At 37.1% G+C, this 19,266-nt stretch overlaps 1 pseudogene; it reads left to right on the top strand.

The window, feature by feature from the left end:
* Window positions 1-19,028, top strand: part of LOC101707630 (T-complex protein 1 subunit eta pseudogene) — a 52,467-nt pseudogene extending 33,439 nt beyond the window's left edge.
* The last annotated feature ends 238 nt before the right edge of the window (window positions 19,029-19,266 follow it).

Genomic DNA, 19,266 nt, shown 5'->3' with positions numbered 1-19,266 from the left:
GCAGTACAATTTGCTAGACAAGGCCTCACTTGCAGTCACCAGGCTTCACTCACTGCCCACCTCTGGTGCCAACTGCTTGTCCTTGTCTCACTTCCTTATGTTAATGCCAAGCCTATCACCAGCAGAAGTGCCACAGTTGATCCAGTACACTCTTAGCCTTTTCTTACCTACTAAACTTCTCTTTGCTCAAGACTCACCTCCTCTAGGAAGCTTTTAGCCTACACTGATCCTCCTCTTCCTTGGGCCTTCTGTAGTTAAATTCCAGTAACTTTAGCACTCTTCTGTAAAGCACAGTTTATCCTGTAATTTATATTGGCTCATATTCTCCATAGATTTCAAGGTTGTCAATCTTGACTTCTTCAGCCAGCTTGTAAGTGACGGCAGGACATGATCAGCATTTCAGCACTTTCTAGCATGCTCCCTTAACTCCTGGCAAAATGCAGGGGGCTGGGTTGGGATTCTCATCTTAAGACATGCCCAATAGATTCTATAATCTTATATGCTTTCTTTGACAGAAGCTTCCTTTTAGAAACTACCCATATTTCCTAATCTTCTGATTCCGTGCATTTCTAAGAGTTCTGAAGATGGTTCAGATTTACAAATTGTCCTCGATATATATTTATTTTTAATATTCTCCAGTGATGAAAACCTTGGGAGCTGAAGGCAGAAGAAAAAATCTGAAAAACTATGACTCCTGGGATTTAGACCCTTTTTGATGACAAACATTCTCTTCACAGTTTTTAGGCAACATGATGAAGTTAAACAGCTCCTAAGAAAAGTCCTAGACAAATTAGTTGATCATTTCAATAAAAAATGGTGCAATTTAACCATTTATAAAATTGTTAATTACTGATTGCCTGTTATCTGTGTTCTGGACTCTGGATAAGTATAGTATTTGTACTCTAGAATTTCAAATGGTGATCAGCAGCTTGAAGGCACTGGAGGTTGAGATGACAAGGGGGTATATGGCCTGGAGTATGAGGAAGATGCGTTGAGAACCAATTTAGATGGAATAACCAGAGAAACTAAGAACATTTAAACTAAAGTAAGACCTAAAGCAGTCAGCAGGCTGACTGCAGCATAGGGAAAGAGGTGGTTCATCAAGTGAAACAGTTTTTTGTTCAGTCTATAGTCACTTGTTGTTCAGGGATGCTGTCTAAACAATGAACATCCTGGGTTATAATTATAATCACTAACTAGCATTTATTGTTGATCTACAAAATATCATTTTTACATTGTCATTCTAGGTATGCTTTTGCAAATGAGAAAATGGGGACTCAGAGAGCTAAAGAGAGGAGATGGAGATTTGACTTGGGTCTACTGGCATGTGCCCACCTCATTAAATAAACATCAGAGCCTAGCTCAGAGCCACCTAACTCAGTCTAAAAAAAAATGCATAAAGAGTATGCATTACTCATGACTGTCCGTAAAATATCACACAAATCACAATGTTGTGCTTGTAAAAATTCAAAAGATACATATGTTATTATTAAAAATAAATCTAAATGGTCATGAATAGGTATGCATACTTACTTGCATATCATACTTACTGAGGTCTCTCTGAATAGACAAAGATTCATTGAAAGATGTCATTTTTTTCCCCTTAAAATATTTTATTGGTACATTTTAGGTAACACTGGGTGCTTGTACCTGTACATGATGTATCTTGGTTCTTATTTTTTCCCCATTACCTGTGAGCCCTTCACCCCCTCCACCCTTCCCTATTTACATAGACTTTGTTTCCATTTTTTCCTTTTCTCATAATTTTTCCTTTCCCATCATTCCTTTCCCCTTCCCCTCCCACTTCCCTTACCCCTTTGGACCTTTTCTTCCTATTTCAAATTATCAATTATTTGTTTTAATCATTTTAATTTTTATTTACACTTTCAGTTTCTCACACTAGAGACACTATTCAGTATTTACACATGTGTGTCCTATTTATTTCATTTATGATTATGGCCTCAATATCCATCCATTTAGCTACAAATGTCTCTAGTTTCTCATTCTTTTTTTTTTTCTCATTCTTTATGGCTGAGTAGTACTCCATTTTATAAAAAACCACAACTTCTTTATCCAGTTTCCAGTTGATGGGCACTTGGGCTGTTTCCAGGCTTTAGCTATTACAAACCGTGCTGCTATGACAGATGTCATTTTATCTCCATCATCAGTAATGAGCTATTTCAGCTGCCTAGAAATCATACTACAAATCCATTCACTCTTCCATTCCCCTGTATACTATTCCATTCCTTCTCTAGTTTCTCAAATTGCCACTTCCTCCCCAGACTCAAACTTAGTTGCTGATTTTGCTTTCTATTTCCCAGAGAAAATGCAGGCAATTAGAGGGGAAGCTTCACAAATTCTCAACACCATATCAACTTATATTCAGTGTCTAGAACCAACTCTATCTACCACCATGGATAAATTCATAGTGCTCCTGCCAGAAGCCAGACCTTCTATATGGGCACTAGATACCCTTCCTCTTCATCTGCTCAAAACACTTGTCCCTAAGACATCTTTCTTATTCTATGGATCATTCCTATCAACATGCAGTTGTACTTTTCATCTTAAAATTATTTTTCTCAACACTCTTTCTCCACCAGTTACTGTCCCTGCTAGAAAATCTGCTCTCATTTGTAGCACATGTCTGAAGATTTGTCTATACTCAGTGTCCCAATTTATCTCAACTTAGTTTCTTCTCATAAACTTACTTCCATCAAGCTTTAAGCCCTATCACTACACAAAAATTGCTAATTTTTTCTAAATTCAATGCTAAGTTCTGCAGTGGTACAGTTACACAAATCTTCTCAGATATTTTTTTCTTAATTTTGCTACCAAGACACACATTTTCTTGTTTTTTCCATCTCACTGGCCACTCTTTTCTATTACTGTTTTGGTGATTGTTTTTTTATTACCAGTTCTTTATGTTCTTGTGCCCTGGGATACTATTTTGATACTCTTCCCTCTTCTCAGTGCAGTCATATCAAGTGAAGGCAGCACTTCTTCCAAATTCCAGACTCACATAAGCAACTACTTTCTTGAGGTCCCCACTGAGATATTTCATTGATAGTTCAAACTTCACACATCTGAAATTGAACTCCTGGCCTCACTCTATAGCACCTACTTGATCAGCAGCCTTCTCTATCTCTGGAATAGCAATTCTGTTCTTCTAGTTGCTCAGGTCTAGGTTGTGTTTCCCAAAGTCCATGTGTTAAAGTCTTGATCTTCAGCCTGTGGCACTACTTGGAAATGACAGAATTTTCAGGAAGTGAGGCCCCCTAGAAGGAAAGTCCGAGGGATCTTGCCCCGGAAGGGGATATTGGGCCCCAACCCTCCTCTTCCTTTCCCTCTGCGTCCCATCTGCCATGAGGTAAGCTGCTTCCTCTGCCTCATGCTGCCCACGCTGATGTTCTGCCTCCCCACAGCCCCACAGCAACAGATTAGCTGACCCCAGACCTACACCTCCCAAACTGTCTGCCAAAATAAGCACTTGTGTTCTTATTAGTTGATTTAGCTCAAATATTTGTTCCAGGAGTGGAAAGTTAACACATCTAGCCTTGTTTCCCTCTGTCTTTCACATCCCACATCAACCCTCACACACATCCTACTCTGCTGTTGTGAGACGGCTGTAACCTGCTGCTGCCCACGCAGTGCCACTGAGCTAAATCCCCAGCCCTGCTGCTACCCTTTGATCAGTGCCGTCATCACCTCCTCACAGTTCTTGGTGCTCACTTTTTTTTTTCTTTTTTGAGACAGGTTCTCACTACATAGCTCAGGCTGGCCTTGATCTCACTGTGTAGCTCAGGCTGGACTTGAACTCATGGTGAGCCTCCTGCCTCAACCTCAAAAGTGCTGGGGTTACAGGTGTGCACCACCATGGCTGTTTTCCCTTTGCCTCCCAGCTGCCACAAGCAGCACTAAACAATCTATATGCAGCACTAAAACAATCCTTTTGAAATGTATGACTCCTTGCTTTAAAAAAAAACAAAAAAAACAAATGTCTTGTTTTGTACAAGGCTTATCTGGAACAAAATACTTTAAATGGCAAGCTCTTATTGCCACCTACATTCTTGATCCTCCGTATTGTTTAATTCACTTACCACATGTTATTTTACCATTTAATATTGTATTTATTATATTTTGTTTGATATCACTTTCTACTACTAGAATGAAGAATTTTATAGAGTGGCAATCTCTATACACTTGGTCTCCCTACGTTTCACATTTACTTTGGATACAGTCTTGCATATAACATGTATTGAATATTTGCTGAATAAATTAATGGTGGTAAGTATTACAAAGGAACTAAAGGAATTGACCTAATACAATAATGTCAATGGAGGAAAGGGACATGCTAATAATAGAGTTCAGAAGATAAAATTAAAAGATCCCTTGCAGTGGATTCAGGGATAAAATCAAGGAGTAAAGGGTGATTCTAGGGAAATGTGCATCCTTAGGCTTAGCCAGGCAGGCAGGAGACAGGGATGAGGTGGGGGATGCAGCTCAGATGAGACCAGGAACCTCTTTCACATGGGGCTTGGGATGTGGCGAGGATGGGAGGCTGTGGGAATAGTTCAGTAAGTGTTTAAACCAAGGTGTGGTTGGGGAAATTTAAGAAGAAAGTGTCTGTTTTCTGTAAGAAAGGGAGACATGCACTGCAGGGCTTTTACAGAGTGTGAGACAGAGTGTGAGGGCAGGGGCCTTGAAGGAACCAGTGAAGGGTTAGGAAAGATGAGAGGCTGAAGAAGGGGAAAGTTAAGGCACACTTACAGCCATCAGGTGTCCTGAATAAACAGTGGTTGTTGGGATGCCCTCCAATAGCAAGCTGGAAAAGAAGCACAAAAAAACAAAAACAAAAACAAAAAAAACCAGATGAACTGGTAGAGCACTAGATTTCTGCAAGGCAAATATTTCAGAAGGAAAGGCTAGAATAGTTGATTAAGATGTGGGGGTTGCACAGGAAAGAACAGATCCTAAACTTTCCAATTTTCCTTCTTCTATAGTCGAACTTTAGTACGTAAGTAAGCAGTGAAGAGAAAGTGAGACATACCAAAAGCACAACAAAGAGCTCAGCTCCTTGTTTCTCTAGGTATTCAACCTTACCTAACTCAAAATAAATGAAAAGCATTTTCAGATGTTTTCTTCACACTGAGCTATGAATAGTTATGAAATGTCATAATCATTTATGTTGCAGTCTGATCACAGGGAAAGGATGAGTTTAGTTGCACTAAAATTAAATCAACCAAACATTCAAATCTAAAGAGATTTTTTATTTATTTGTGCTGCATTGGTAAAGATTCAAACTTGTATCTGCTTTTATACAATAAATATTTTATTTTTCTTAAGTTATGAGCAATACACTTGCATCCATGACTAACCTCACATGACAAAGATTGGACAGCACTTTCCATTTTACTTTTATTGTTAAATATCCCATTGTTAATTTTAATAACTTGTACAAAATGTGAATCATTTTTGTTTCTTTTGCTTTAGATGGAGCATCAGTTTTCTGAGACTGCTTCTGGATTCCTCTACCATTAAATATAAGGAAGTGTGATAAAGGAAAACCTGAGCTTCATGTTGACTTATTTAATGTCTCTTAAATGTTACTTAACATAAAAGTGCTATTGGCAAAAGGTAGTTCAGCCCTTCCTGTTAATGAATGGAATAACTGAAGAAACAAGAATCTTTCATGTCATACAGTTGTCATGTAATTGTGCTTTATATCATGACCTTGTTGTCTTCATTAATGCTGCACTCTTTCCTAACCCTAGGTGCATGTAAATTCTACTTATTTGAGCTACTAATCAGTTTAAGTTCCATTTCCTCTGAATGCCTTTCAGTAGGAGGTACTCTGTCCCTGTGGTAGAATTGATTCTGTCCTTGTGCAGTCCTGAATGATCTCACCCAGCATTCTCAACTTCATCTTTCACCATTCTCCCTTTTAATCAGTATGCGCTAGCCTCTTGAGTTTTGCATTAATTCTTTCCTGCTTCAAGCTCTTCTATGCTGTCTCCTTTGCTGGGAAACCATCTTTCCCCAGATCTTCCTTTTTTCACACCATCCAAGTCTCTGCTCAAATGTCACCTCATCCTAGAAATCTCCCTCCACCACTGGAATAAAGCCTCTGTTCCATTACTCCACACCCCTGATACTCCGCCATGACAGTAGTTATTTTTATTCACATTTGCCAAGGCCTAAAATTAAGTTGTCTGAATACATGTTTTTTTTTTAAATCTATCTCTTCCATTCCTTAGTGTTACATTCCAAAAGAAGCAAGTCATCTCATTCTTGCTCAGCAGGGTAGCCTTGTGCCCAGAGAAAAGCACGGCACATCCTAGACACACAGGAAATACACTACCTTAAATTTAATGTTCCAAGGAACTCAGGAACACATCCTGAAAACTGACAAAATCAAACTTTAAGAAGCTCTTTCTTCATAACACCAACTTTAGGGGGAAAAGGTATGAAGGCTAGGATAAAACTTGAATAAAAATCTATTTCTTTATCAACTCAAAAAGACAGGTAATGGCTCCCCTTCCTACCAAATAAGTATCAAATTGATATTGGATATACAAATTGGTTAGTAGTGGGGAAAATGTTTTTATATCTTCCTAGCCTACTTTGTAGCATGATGAATTTCTGTTTTACTTACTTTTCTCATTGCTGAGACAAAATACCTGATATCCAAAGTCAAAGAAGAAAAGGTTTACTTGGCTCACAGTTTGTAGATGTTTCGGTCCATAGTCAGCTGTCTCCAAAGCAGAGTGGCATGGAAAAAGGGCATTGTAGAGGAGAAATAGTGCACAGCAAAGCAACAAGCCCCAGCAGCAGAAGCAACAGCAGCAAGTAAGAACAGCGGTCCTCTTTATTTCCCTTATATTCTATTCAAGCTACCTGCCCTTAAGACAGGTAGCACACACACCCAATCCCAGCATCACACACCCTAGATTCAGCCACCTCCAAAAAGCTCCATCAATGACCACACGAGGCTTTGGGGCATAGCTAGATACAAGCCATAAAATTTTATTTCTTTTTTTTCCTTTCCTTTTCTATTTTTCTTTTCATAGTACTAGAGATTGAATCCAGAGCCTTTGCAATGAGCTACATTCCAGCCCATGTTTTTAAAATTTTGAGACAAGGTCTTACTAAGTTGCCCAAACTGGGTTCCAATTCATGATTCTTCTACCTCAACCTCCCAGACTGCTTGAATTACAGATACACACCACCACACCAGGTTGCATACTGTATTTTCATTTTATTATTTATAAGCACTTTTGCATACTATTATTCTTTGCAGTGTGTTTTAGTGTCTATAAATAATGCTTCAATTGTATGAATGTATAACATTAAATCCTCCCCCTATTGCTAGACATTTAGTCATTTTATTTATATTAAAATCATCCCATGACGTACTGTAACAAATTGAGCATATATCTGATTTTTGTTTCAGGATGAGACCCCATACATACACTTAATGTATGAAAAAGTAAGAATTTTATGATATTCTCATTATAATATAAAACTAAGACAATTTTCCATTAATGGCTTTACATTTTATTCTTCCATGTATTGAATGATAATTATTTTCTTTCTTTAGCATTTTAAGGATAGAAAATAATTTTCTATTATTATTTAAGGCACAGTTTTGGATCAGTAATGTAGTTTAGCATTTTTATATTTTATTGGACAATTGTTCTTATTTTTCTAAGAATTGCTTGTTGGGTCAGTTTTTAATAGATTTAAAGATTTTTTTAAAATTTAATCCATTAGTATGAGCATGTTACAGATTGATAGCTCCTATCATTATTCATGAATATTTCAAATATTTTTCCAATGTATCATTTATCTATAAATGTTATATATGGCAGAATTTTCTCTTTTATGCACTCAAACTTATTGATTCTTTTCTGGCTATTATTCCTTTCATTGATTTTATGATTAGAAAGTTCTTCCTTAGTTTTCAAGCAAATAATTATAGATAATTCTTCTTTTCCTTGATACAGAAAGGATTTCATCAGTTTCTTTAACTTCTAATCCACCAGGATACATGGGTACATGAAGTAGGAAATATGCTTGTTTCCCACCCTATGTCTGACTAAGCACTACAGATTCATTTGTGCTATTGGCACGAAACATTTACAGAATGTTTCAAAGGCAAATGTCTCTATGTAGTGTTGTTTGCTGTACTCTGATCCATCAGATGAATTTTATGCAAATATCTTCTTATTTAAAATATTAGGAAATTATTTACACAGTTTATCATTAAAGTGATTTTCTCACTTTGTGAAAACAATATTGCTATCTTTACACATTTACTCATTCAGAAGAAATTTAGACTAAGTTATATTTTTTGAAATTACTTGAAATCTATAAATTAGGTAACTTTTTTTGGTTTTTTGTGACAGGGTCTCCCTATGTAGTTCCATCTGGCCTGAACTCACTATGTAGCTCAGACTGGCCTTGAACTAGTGGCAGTCATACCTCAGCTTCCTGAGTGCTGGGATTACAAGCGTATGTCAACATACCTGGTCTAGGTTGTATTTTATTCACTTAAAATTTCACTTTATGTTACAGAATTAAGAATCTATGTTTCTCTATTTATTTCAAGATTTATTTTAGGATCTGCAGTAAAGATTCCTAGTTTTCTTTTTATATCTTTAGAAGTTTTCATTTGCATATTTGATTTCAGTTCTTGTTTGAAAATTCTTGATATTATCATACCATGTCTAAAAGAGTGACTCAATGTTCTCAATTTATATCATTTTTGAGAGAAGAACTGAGGGGAAAATCTAGGAAGTGATAGGGGAAGATATGTAGGGGAGAGGACACAGGTTTAGATGAAGAACGCTTTCCATACTGAGACAATGTCTGTAAACTTTCATGTGGCTAAATTAGGTTCTTCTTATCCCCAATTTTTTCACTTTTACACAGTCATTTCTCTGACTTAAGATATGCTATATTGAAAAGCCCATTGCAAAAATGCATCCTGTTACTATCTAATATCAGATCACTAAATATTTTAGGAGGCAAAAGAGCAAAAAGTTGATAACGAGTGAGCAAGAGCAAGAGCAGAGCAGTAATAACATAGGTGAGTCAGAGAAAAGGGCTCAAGGCAGTCCTGATAATATCATCCACATAATCATGAGTCAGAGTAGTGTTGGTTCTAAACCAATGTGCCAAGCAAAATAGTTGTCAGTAACAGTGGCTCCAGTCAAAATCAAACCATAGTAACTATTCAAGTGGGTGCATGGTGAGTGGGCATGGTTTGGCCTGGGAAAGGGCAGTTGTGTGAAATTCTGTGTGCTCTCAAAACTAGCCCAATTAAATGGGAGAGCTAAGCACAAATGGAAAAGACAGAGCCAGAAAAATGTATCCAAAGCAATGGTGAGATGTCTTCACCAAAGGCAGAACCTGCGATGTCAGGCATGTGGAGCAATGACTTTTTCTCTCTGCCAGCAGTGTTTCCAACCTCCAACCCTCTCTAGCTCTTCTCCATTTTAAAGAAACTTGGCAAAAGGGAATTCAGATATGTGAATAGATTCTTTCAGAATTTTACATCTCATGGCCTATATTGGAGCTCAAAAAATAATAAAAACACAATTCTAGTGAAATAAGAATTGAAATAATAGCTGATGGGAATATGCCTTATTCTCTTTGGGCTGCTATAACAAAATACCATAAACTAGATAGCCTAGAACAAAATAGAAATTTATTTCTCAGAGTTCTGAAAGCTGGGAAGTCCACAGTCAAGGCACCAGCGGATTTGGAGTTTTGTGTATATTCTCTTCATAATTCATAGAAATGATACCTTTCAACAAACGATATCCTTCTGAATATGGTGGAAAGAGAGAGGCAGCTCTGGATGGTATCATTTTTGTTTGTTTGTTTGTTTGTTTGTTTGGTACTAGGGATTGAACTTGGACCTTTCACTTTTGAGGCAAGCGGCAGAACCACTAAGCTAAATCCCCAGCCCTGGTATCTTTTTATAAGAGTTCTAATCCTATTCATGAGGACTCTGCTGTCATGGCCTCATCACCTCCCCAGTGGCCCCATCTCCTAATCCCATCACCTTGGGAATTAGAATTTCAATATGTGATGGGGGAAGACATAGCAGAATAATGCTCAGGGACAAAGAAATCAAGAACCATAAGTCAGCTGTCATATTTAAAACTATCTCTACGGAGAAAATGTTACAATTTTAAAAACAATTTCCAAATCAACTTTGGTTCCCTTGCATTGACCTTCTTGAGAGAAAGGGCTGTACCAGTTGATCATGATCTGGCTGGTACAGGGTATACTTCAGCTGAATTGTTCAAACATGGAGCCATTTATAAATTGTACATGCCTCTACTTAACACAAGAATAAGTTATGCCTTAAATATTATCTTCATGTAGATTTTCCCCTCCTATTTTGATGTGAAGTAAGTTAAAGGCTGTTTTATTTATCATATTGTGGTATCAAACGGTAAATATGCAGACTTCTTTCCTTTCTAGAATTCTATTTTCCTAATAGGAATAGTTTTCCTTTTTCTATCCTAGGCACAATCCTGGTCACCCACAGACACTGATCTGAGACTCCCTTCTGTTAAGTGCATTGGTTCTTGTACTGGTTTTGTCTAGGACAAATTGCCCTTCACTCAATTTCTTTTTTTCTTTTTCCTTATCCTGCTTCATCAAGGCACAGGCTTTTTTATCTGTTCACAAATGTGAACTCGTAAGTGCTGGTTTGTGATCAAGAAGCAACAAAGCTGTCATCTCCCTAAATATATTTTTATATTTTGGTTGGGGTTGTCACTATAAATAAGAAAAAGTATTGCTGATGGTGTTTTTCACATGTGTGCTCTCTGTCTCTCTCCCTCCTCATTCATTTCATCATCCCCAGCCCCCCAGAGCCATGTCACCACCCTAAAACAAATGGGGGAAATGAAAATTACATTAAAATGGAACATAAATAGAGAGAGCAAGAAATTTTCGGCATGCATTTCTTGAAAATCTGGTCAAGGGAAGAAAACAAATAAGGAAATAATTTGGCTGTCATGTCACTTGAACTACTATAAGGATCTCAGTGGCCTAGGGGAGAAAGTCCCACCAAATTCTGCCCCCACCCATTTCATTTTCATCTCTGCCACTCACTTGGGAGAACACAGAGACTGAAGGAAAGCATCTCTGGCAGAGTCTTAGGAAAATTATTCAGCGAATAGGATCAGTAAAAAGGGTTGTGAGAAAATAAACAGGGAAACTTGAAGGACAGGAAAAGATAGAATTGGCCCTGCACAGGAATTTTCATAGATATGCCGATCTCTTCCAGCATGAAATGTCACAGGAATTAAAGTGACCTGAGAAATCAAAAGGAGGGATAGTCATACATGTGGCAGGCTGCCTAGAAGCATGTGGAGCAGAGGTGATTATTACATCATAACATGTGGCACTTTTATTCTCATGCCTGTAGCAGATAGTGTTGATGAATTACAATCTTCCCTGTCTCCAATTTTATTCTCAAAATCTATTTCAATACAATATTCTAGATGCATTATCAAATGGTATAAACATCCCAGAAGAAATCTATTTTCTTCTATGGCCTAGGTTTCTAAAATTCCTGCCTGTAAATTGAAGTCAGAGGAAATGTTCTTCAGGCTTGATGTAAGGACGGCAATACCTGCAACCTGAACATGAGCTTGGTGCTCCTACTGCAGTAGGTACACTTACACCCCTTACGATGATTGCCCCAACATGGTTTTTTCCTTTCTCTCACCTTAGCAACCTACTTAGCTTTACTTTCAACTCTGCATTATTAGTTTCTGCCTCCATGTCACCCCGGGAAGACTTGGGGGATTGCTTTGTTAAGGGAAGGAGTGGATTTGAAGACAATGATCAGGACTATTGTACAGGTTTTCTCTTTGTCCCTATCCATACCTAGGCATAGATTGTGTCTTTAATGGTCATTTCTGGTGTTTGAGATATGCAAGAAAGTTTCCAGATGATTCAGTTGGAATTATACACAGTTAGTATAAGATTATTTTTTCATTTTTAGGTTATCTATAGAAATCACAGAACTAGTGATGACCATTCTAATGATATTTACAAGTAATTTGTCTACAAATAATATACTGTTAAGACATTACAAAAATAACAATTTAGCTCCACCCTTTTTAGATGGAACCTGCCTTGATATCAGCTGTAACCATAATACAGACATACATTTATATATATACCTTTTGGTATAGTCTACTTTCTTCAATTCTAACAGTCTCACTAAAGTTTGATCATGGTCTCTGAAAAACTGACTTCTGAAGGCTAGATCCTATCAAATCATACTTATCCACACTAAAGGAAATAAATTTCAGCATTGGTAACTAAAAAGAAATTTGAATAATGATTTAAAAAATCTCCTTAAGCATACTTCATAGTGAATGTTGTATTTACTAAGTTATTAAAATAAGCACATTATCCAAAACGTACACGGGCATTTGAGGGCTAATGGGGCTCTGTGGCTCAGAAGAACTTGAGGTGGTATTATCTGAGATTTCTCACTTTCAGAGGCCTCTTTTCATCAAATTTATTTTTTTAAAAGAAAGAAATAAAAATTGAAAGTGGAAAAATAAGAGAAAATGGATCAGCCTCTAGATCATGGATAGGCTCAACACAAGTGAGTTGGCAACTATTTTCAGCTTTTAGGAGTTCTGAAAATTTTTCCCTACATCATACTTGTCTCCTAAATTTCTCACTGATTTAAGATAACTCTCTTTTCTTGGAGGAGTCACTTGTTAAATAATTACTGTTTATTATCTTTTGATGAAAGCAAGGTTGAAAGGAATGAGCCATCTCTTCGGTGAGTCCTGAAAAAGAGAAGCTTAATAGATTTGTGGTCTATAACCTTTGCTCTAATTGGAGTGGCTTTACAAAGACTTTGGGAACATTTTAAAATCATGGGAACCATATTTTTTGACAGTTTTTATGCTTCCAAAATGTTTTCACAAACCAGATTTCTGTGCCCCTTTGGCCCATCACCCTGTCCTACAGTGCTGAGCTCCATTCTCTACCTGGTCTCCACCACTGGCCAGCTTTGCTTGGAAGCTAACTTGCTATCTTTCCCTCATCACCCTGATTAGGCAGCAGGTATCTTACTATTTCAGATTTTATAATCACTATGGAGATGCTCACTTTGTTCTCATTTCCTAGAAAAAGGACTTTCTGAGAAGGGGTGACTGATGCAACTTGTTGACAATGACATGAACACTATCTGGTTTTCAGTAGCCTGAAGGAAAGCATTAACAACATTAGCTTTTCTTTGAGCTATGCTTGAACATGACAGAGACTCCCATTGGACCTAAGTGATTCACAAACATAAAGGAAAAACACTTCTGATAGTTTAAGAAATACTTGTGGGTAGAAGAAATGAAGGCTCTTTTTTGAAATAGGGAATTGGGTTGGGGTTGTTAATGAACTAGATAAGGCCTTCATGTTCATTTGACTTCACTGATGTTAGGCTGCTAAGGTTTAGGAATATTTGGTTTATCACAAGTTCATGACTTCTCTGAGTACAGACGCAATTTTACTTCTTGGAAAATACAATACTCTTTATGAGCTCATGAAATTAATTTCTATAATTGTCCACAAGAAAGTAATTTTGAAAAGTCTTCCAGATTTGTCTTAATAAGTCAATCAATTTAATAAAATTTCCGAGGACCTCTACAGGTCTAAATCTCATTATTGTTTGGCTTAATAAAACATAGCTGAATTCCCGTATCTATTTTGGCATTCAGTCCAGTAATGTATGTTGCTTTGGAAAAATACCTGATGATAATTGTAGCTAGAAAAGGAAGGATAATTCTAATAGACTTTTCAGATAATAGTAGAGATACGTTTTCAGAGAACACTAAAACTCAACAAGTAGTAGTTTCTGAAAGATAAGTTATGAGTGGATTATGAAACATTATCAATGAACTTTTCTTATTCTGTCACATTGCAATCCATTGCACTTAATAGATCCTGTTATCATGAATGGTTCTGTAACATCATGCATGGCTGACTTGGCAAATGTTCGTTTACAGAACTATGCAAATCTTTCAAATGTTGCCACATTTCACTTTCAATCTCAAAATTCATATTTATTAATAATAACATCAATTTCATCAGAAAAGTCTTTAAATATTGGAAGGCTACCAAGCTCATGGTGATAGATACAAGGTTCCCAAAATTTATATTTTCTCTAGTCATTTTCCTAGAAGTGAAATACTTTTGTTTATTTTCATGACATCTCCCAAATACCTAACTCTGAATAGTTCGTTTAGTCTTCATAGCTTGTCTATGTTTTTGTCTTTTCAAGTAAAAATCCCATTCCCTGAAAGAAATTAGTAGTTCATCTTGCAACTCAAGCAATTATACACGTATTTTTCTTCAAGGTAACTGTCATACTTTTGTATGAAGCAGAAATGCAGATGTTCTTTATGCATATGTTCTATTTTGTCACCTAGAAAATTTGTAATGATTAATTACATGTGTCAAGTTGGAGGATGTCTTTGGATTACTCTACTCTCCATCATCTATCCTGGAAAATAAAAGGAGCAAGTGATTTCTATAAATCTAGAAATGAATGAATGATATTCAAGTCAATTGCTAAAGCAAACTTCCATTCCAGGCTTAGAGTAATCTAAGGGGTATGAACACCTCTCCAGATCTGCTCTCTTTTGGTGCTATAGTAAATGATTTATCTGGGTGAAGGCTTAGAACTGGCTCTTACCCAGCTCAATTTGCTTCAACTCAGTGGGGCCTTGTTAAATAAGAGGAAGTATGTCCACAATTCCTAACCTCATTTCATGCGCGATTGGCAGTGCATAAGAAACTTTATCTGAATCCAAATTTGTTTTAAATGATGAAGTTGAAGTCCTTTATGGTTATTGCGGATCCACATCAGGTTAAAGAACCCTTTAAGAAGGAGAATATGATATTTTCATTTGCATAAAGACAATAAAACTCTTTCAGTAGCAATTGCCCATATATAAAAAGTGAGAACATAGCACCTTGGTGACACAGACATCTGTTACTTAAACAGATGCCACCTTCTAAACTCACTCAAGCAGCCCTCTGCTCCAACCAGAGACCTCTAAACCAAAATGCAATGTGTAGATAGACCAGTGTGTAGAAAGGGGAGAGGGGTTTTATCTCCCAGCATCATTCTGAATGCACTTGACTTTTTGTGTATTTTTACTTTAGCAAAATCTCCTCTCTCATCTCTGAATAATTCCTTTCTTCTAAATTAATTTTCAAAATTTGCAAAATCCAATACTTCCAAGATTCATTTCTCATTAACATCTTTCAAAGAAAGATATCATGGCTCTTGTTTGTTATTTCTTGCAAATGTACCATAATAACTTCATAAGGTTAGCACTAAGAGCGTAATGAAAGTTAGTTTAGTTTTTTTCTAAGTAGCACAGTCCTGTGCTGATGTTTTCCAGTGAAGCAATACTTCCCAGACTGAGACTGATAAGCGCCTTCAGAAGTTAGGTTTGCACTTCTAAATCAGCAGTTCATGAAAGGTATTACAAAAAACTATTATACTGCTATAATGGATGACAGCACAGTTGTATATGTTACACCTTGAAGTAAGCAGTAGGATTTTCAATCACTAGATAACCTTGAAACTGCTAAGGTATCAAATTGCTATCATGAATATTGTGCAGGAGCAGAAATAACTCAGGAAGCCTTTGTGAATAATAAGCAGAAAACTGCAACATTTTTTAGTGAGAAAATGGATTTGAGGCACTAGTGTGTTGACAAGCTCTCTAACAGGAAGCCAAGGTAGACATCACAAGCACATTTGCATTGAACTATGCATCAATCCATCACCCAGCATTAGGTTTGTAAGATCTAATCAGTTTAAAAAATAATTAGTGAAGAATTATGTTGTATGTTAAGATTTCAAGGATAAAGGATAAGGACAGCCTACATATTATTTCATATTAAATAAATAAATAAATATTTTTTAACATTTCAATTTCTCAGTCTTAACTCTCAGGTCGTACTCATTTGAGCCAAGTATAGAGAAGAGATTTGGAAAATGAAGATTCGCTTAATAGGTATGTGAATCAATTGTAATATGAAGGCATGGTAGAAAGACAATAAATGTTAGTTATACATCTCTTTTCTCTAAAACTCATGTGCTTAATTTTGCCAAATCCCATCTTTGTTCATGAGTTGAGCACCCAGTGTCAGTCTGTGGCATTTCCAGATGATAGAATATACTGAGAGCCCTCAACAGCCATGTGAAAACTCAGTGTCTGCAGTGATTTATCATTGTGTCAGACTGGCCAGAACTTTGTCACAGTGACTGACAATGGGAGAAACTTGGAAATAATACAAAGATTCTCTGATTACTGATAATGTCTGCACTGTGATTAGAGAAGAAAGCTTTGAGACTGTGAGGAGAATCTCAATTTCTCCCCAAAATTAATTTTGATATTTCATCATTTGTCAGTCAAATCCCACCTTATATGTCCTATTCTGTCTTACTCAGAGGTGGTCACTTTCATTTAAATAATTTCTGGAGCATGATTACTGAATATCACTGCTTATTATTATTGAATTAAATGGCTTATTGTGTAGAGTGAACAATTTTTCAAAAGTGTAAAACCAACTATGCCTGCTTTATCCTGGGCTACTCTATCCAGTTGTAAAGATAAGTGCCATCCAGCAAGAGGCTGTCTGAACCGATTGGCCATGACTGATGGTGTTGCCAATACAACCAAATTAAGTCATGTGTACCTCTTTTCTTGGAGCCTGGATTCATTTTATACTATTTAATTTGGGAAAATTCTAAAAGGGTAATGATATTAATTCCTTATATCAGATAAAAGAGGACTGAATACAGTAATATACTGAGCATTGTTTTCAGAGGTCTGAAGAAGCAAACATAAGTGGCTTAAGGCAAACCCACTCCACCTATAGTAAAATAAAATAGTGTCTTCTATTGGTAATAAATAAAAAATATATTTTAATTATTAAAAAAATAAAGCTAAAATTTACATTATCCTAAACTATGGTTGCAAGAAGAGTAATTTATTGGTAGGAGTAATAATCAAAACATATATTTATTGATTTGTGTCTACAATTATATAAAATTGTAATATCATTAACTGATAGGATTCATTTATTCACATTATTAATTTATTCTTTTCTAAAGATTAGAAAATGGAGACTTGAAGATTAAATACTTCTGGAAGGTTATATAATTGGTGAATGGTAGGATTAGAAATTAAGCCCACATATAAATGATTCCAAGGAGATTAACCATCCTTCCAGAGTAAGAAGAATCTGAGGTGAGGTTCGTGTAAGATGAAGTCAAGGAATTAAAAAAGGTATGAGGCCAAATATGTCTCAAAGGGAGAGTTTCAACATGCAAATGTGAGCTTGGAAATCTTCTGGAGACTGCTCTGACATAGGGCACTGTGGGATACTGGAAAGTCTTCACAAGGAGAAGTAAGGAAAGCAGCAGGCCCCTGAATAAGGTTTCACCCCAGTTACCCCGTAGAAGGAGGGGCCTAGTAACTCCCAAGACTTTCCTCACTTCATGAGTAACAGGAGTATGTTCCAAGTGATTGTGGAGGCTATAAAAACCACCCTCAGTCACTGTGGCATGACGAGCTTGCAGCAGATGCTCAAGGTAAAGAAGCAATTATGAAGCCATAATTCTGAAACTACTTATTGTCATCTATCTTGCAGCAACAATGTTAGTGGACTTTACCAAATTCCACAACACAAAAGTCAGTGATGGTAACATCTCAGTGACCATGGGAGCATCAGAGTTTCTGCAACAGGTGAAACTATACCTGGAGGAAAGTTTGCACTCCCAGATCATCATACCAGCTTTTGACACAGCCACTCTGTTCGCAATTAAGAAGATCAAAGAAATCATTGTAACAGTGAAGAAGCAAGATAGATTTGAGCAGAGGAAGCTGCTAGAGAAGTTCCAGAGTAGCATGAGCTCTAGGCTGATCTCCCAGCAGAAAACACCCCACCAGGATAGTGGCTGATACAAACATGATGCTCAATGACTTGCTGCAGTTTAAAGTGATTGAAATCAAGAAAGCAAAAGTCTCAGCTGGTGGCTGGTGTTGCATTCTTGAAGACTTTTTCTTAAGCTGGATTTGAAATGCAACTTCAAGAGTACAATAATCCCATGATTGCCTTTTCAAATACTGAGCTTGAGCAAAAGCTGAGAAGGATAATACTGAAATCAGAGCCCACACAGTTGAGGATTATCAGGCAATTGTCAATGCCAACATCCTCTATGACAAGATAGGGAGCATCCATCATTCTATAGTCAAAGTCATCTTAACCGAACTCTCTATTGTAGATGTGGTCACCCAGTACTTTTTCAACATAGGCATGTTCTGTGCCAGTCAGATGCCTGAGAAGGATCTGAAGAGAACAATCATGGCATATTGAGGTTTGATCCAGAACCCCGTGAATGCTTTGTCACCAGATGTGCTGGGCTTCTGCCAGATGTTTGAAGAGACCCAGATTAGAGGCAAATGGTGTAATTTTTTACTGGCTTCCCCAATGCCAAGACTTGCATCTTCATTCTCCAGCTTAGGGAGGAGACAGAAGGGTCACTACACGATGCCATCATGACCATCAGGAGAGCCATCAGAAATGATACAGTGACGGTTGGTGATGGTGCTACTGAGACAGAGATTTCCAAGTATCTGCTGGATTACTTAATGACTATTCTAGGAAAATGACAGCTATTGATTGGGACATATGTCAAAGCCTGGGAGATTATCCCATACCAGCTGTGTGATGAACAACCTCACCAAGATGTGAGCTTGGCATATCCAGGGAGACCTGTAATATAGAGTGAACATCAACCATGAAGACACTACTGACAACTTTGAGGCTTTTGTGTGGGAGATGGCTGGGGTCAGACCAATGCCCTGACAGCAGTCTCTGAGTCTTATTATGTATGTAGATGAACAATCAAGAAACCCTGTTCCACCATAGATGCTCCCCCAACAGCTGCCTGGGGCTGAGCACAAAGCCCCCATTCATTCGCACTGGACATTATTTAAGGAATACTACTAATTTGGAAAAAATACAAATATCTGATCTTGCAACTTTCCTCCAAATTGCTCTCATGACCCTCAAAATTTCATAGCATTTAAGTGGAAGTAAAACCTCCTTATTCCAAACAAAAAAGCAATACATGTATATTTGCCTCCCAAACCCTATCCTACACCATCTCATCCTTCTCCCTGATTCAGCCTCACT

Source organism: Heterocephalus glaber, unplaced genomic scaffold (assembly GCF_053883595.1).
Source record: "Heterocephalus glaber isolate CG9 unplaced genomic scaffold, H.glaber_assembly_v1.0 deba00000347, whole genome shotgun sequence".
NCBI classification, from domain to species: domain Eukaryota; kingdom Metazoa; phylum Chordata; class Mammalia; order Rodentia; family Bathyergidae; genus Heterocephalus; species Heterocephalus glaber.
This window is presented reverse-complemented; position numbering and strand designations above follow the sequence as displayed.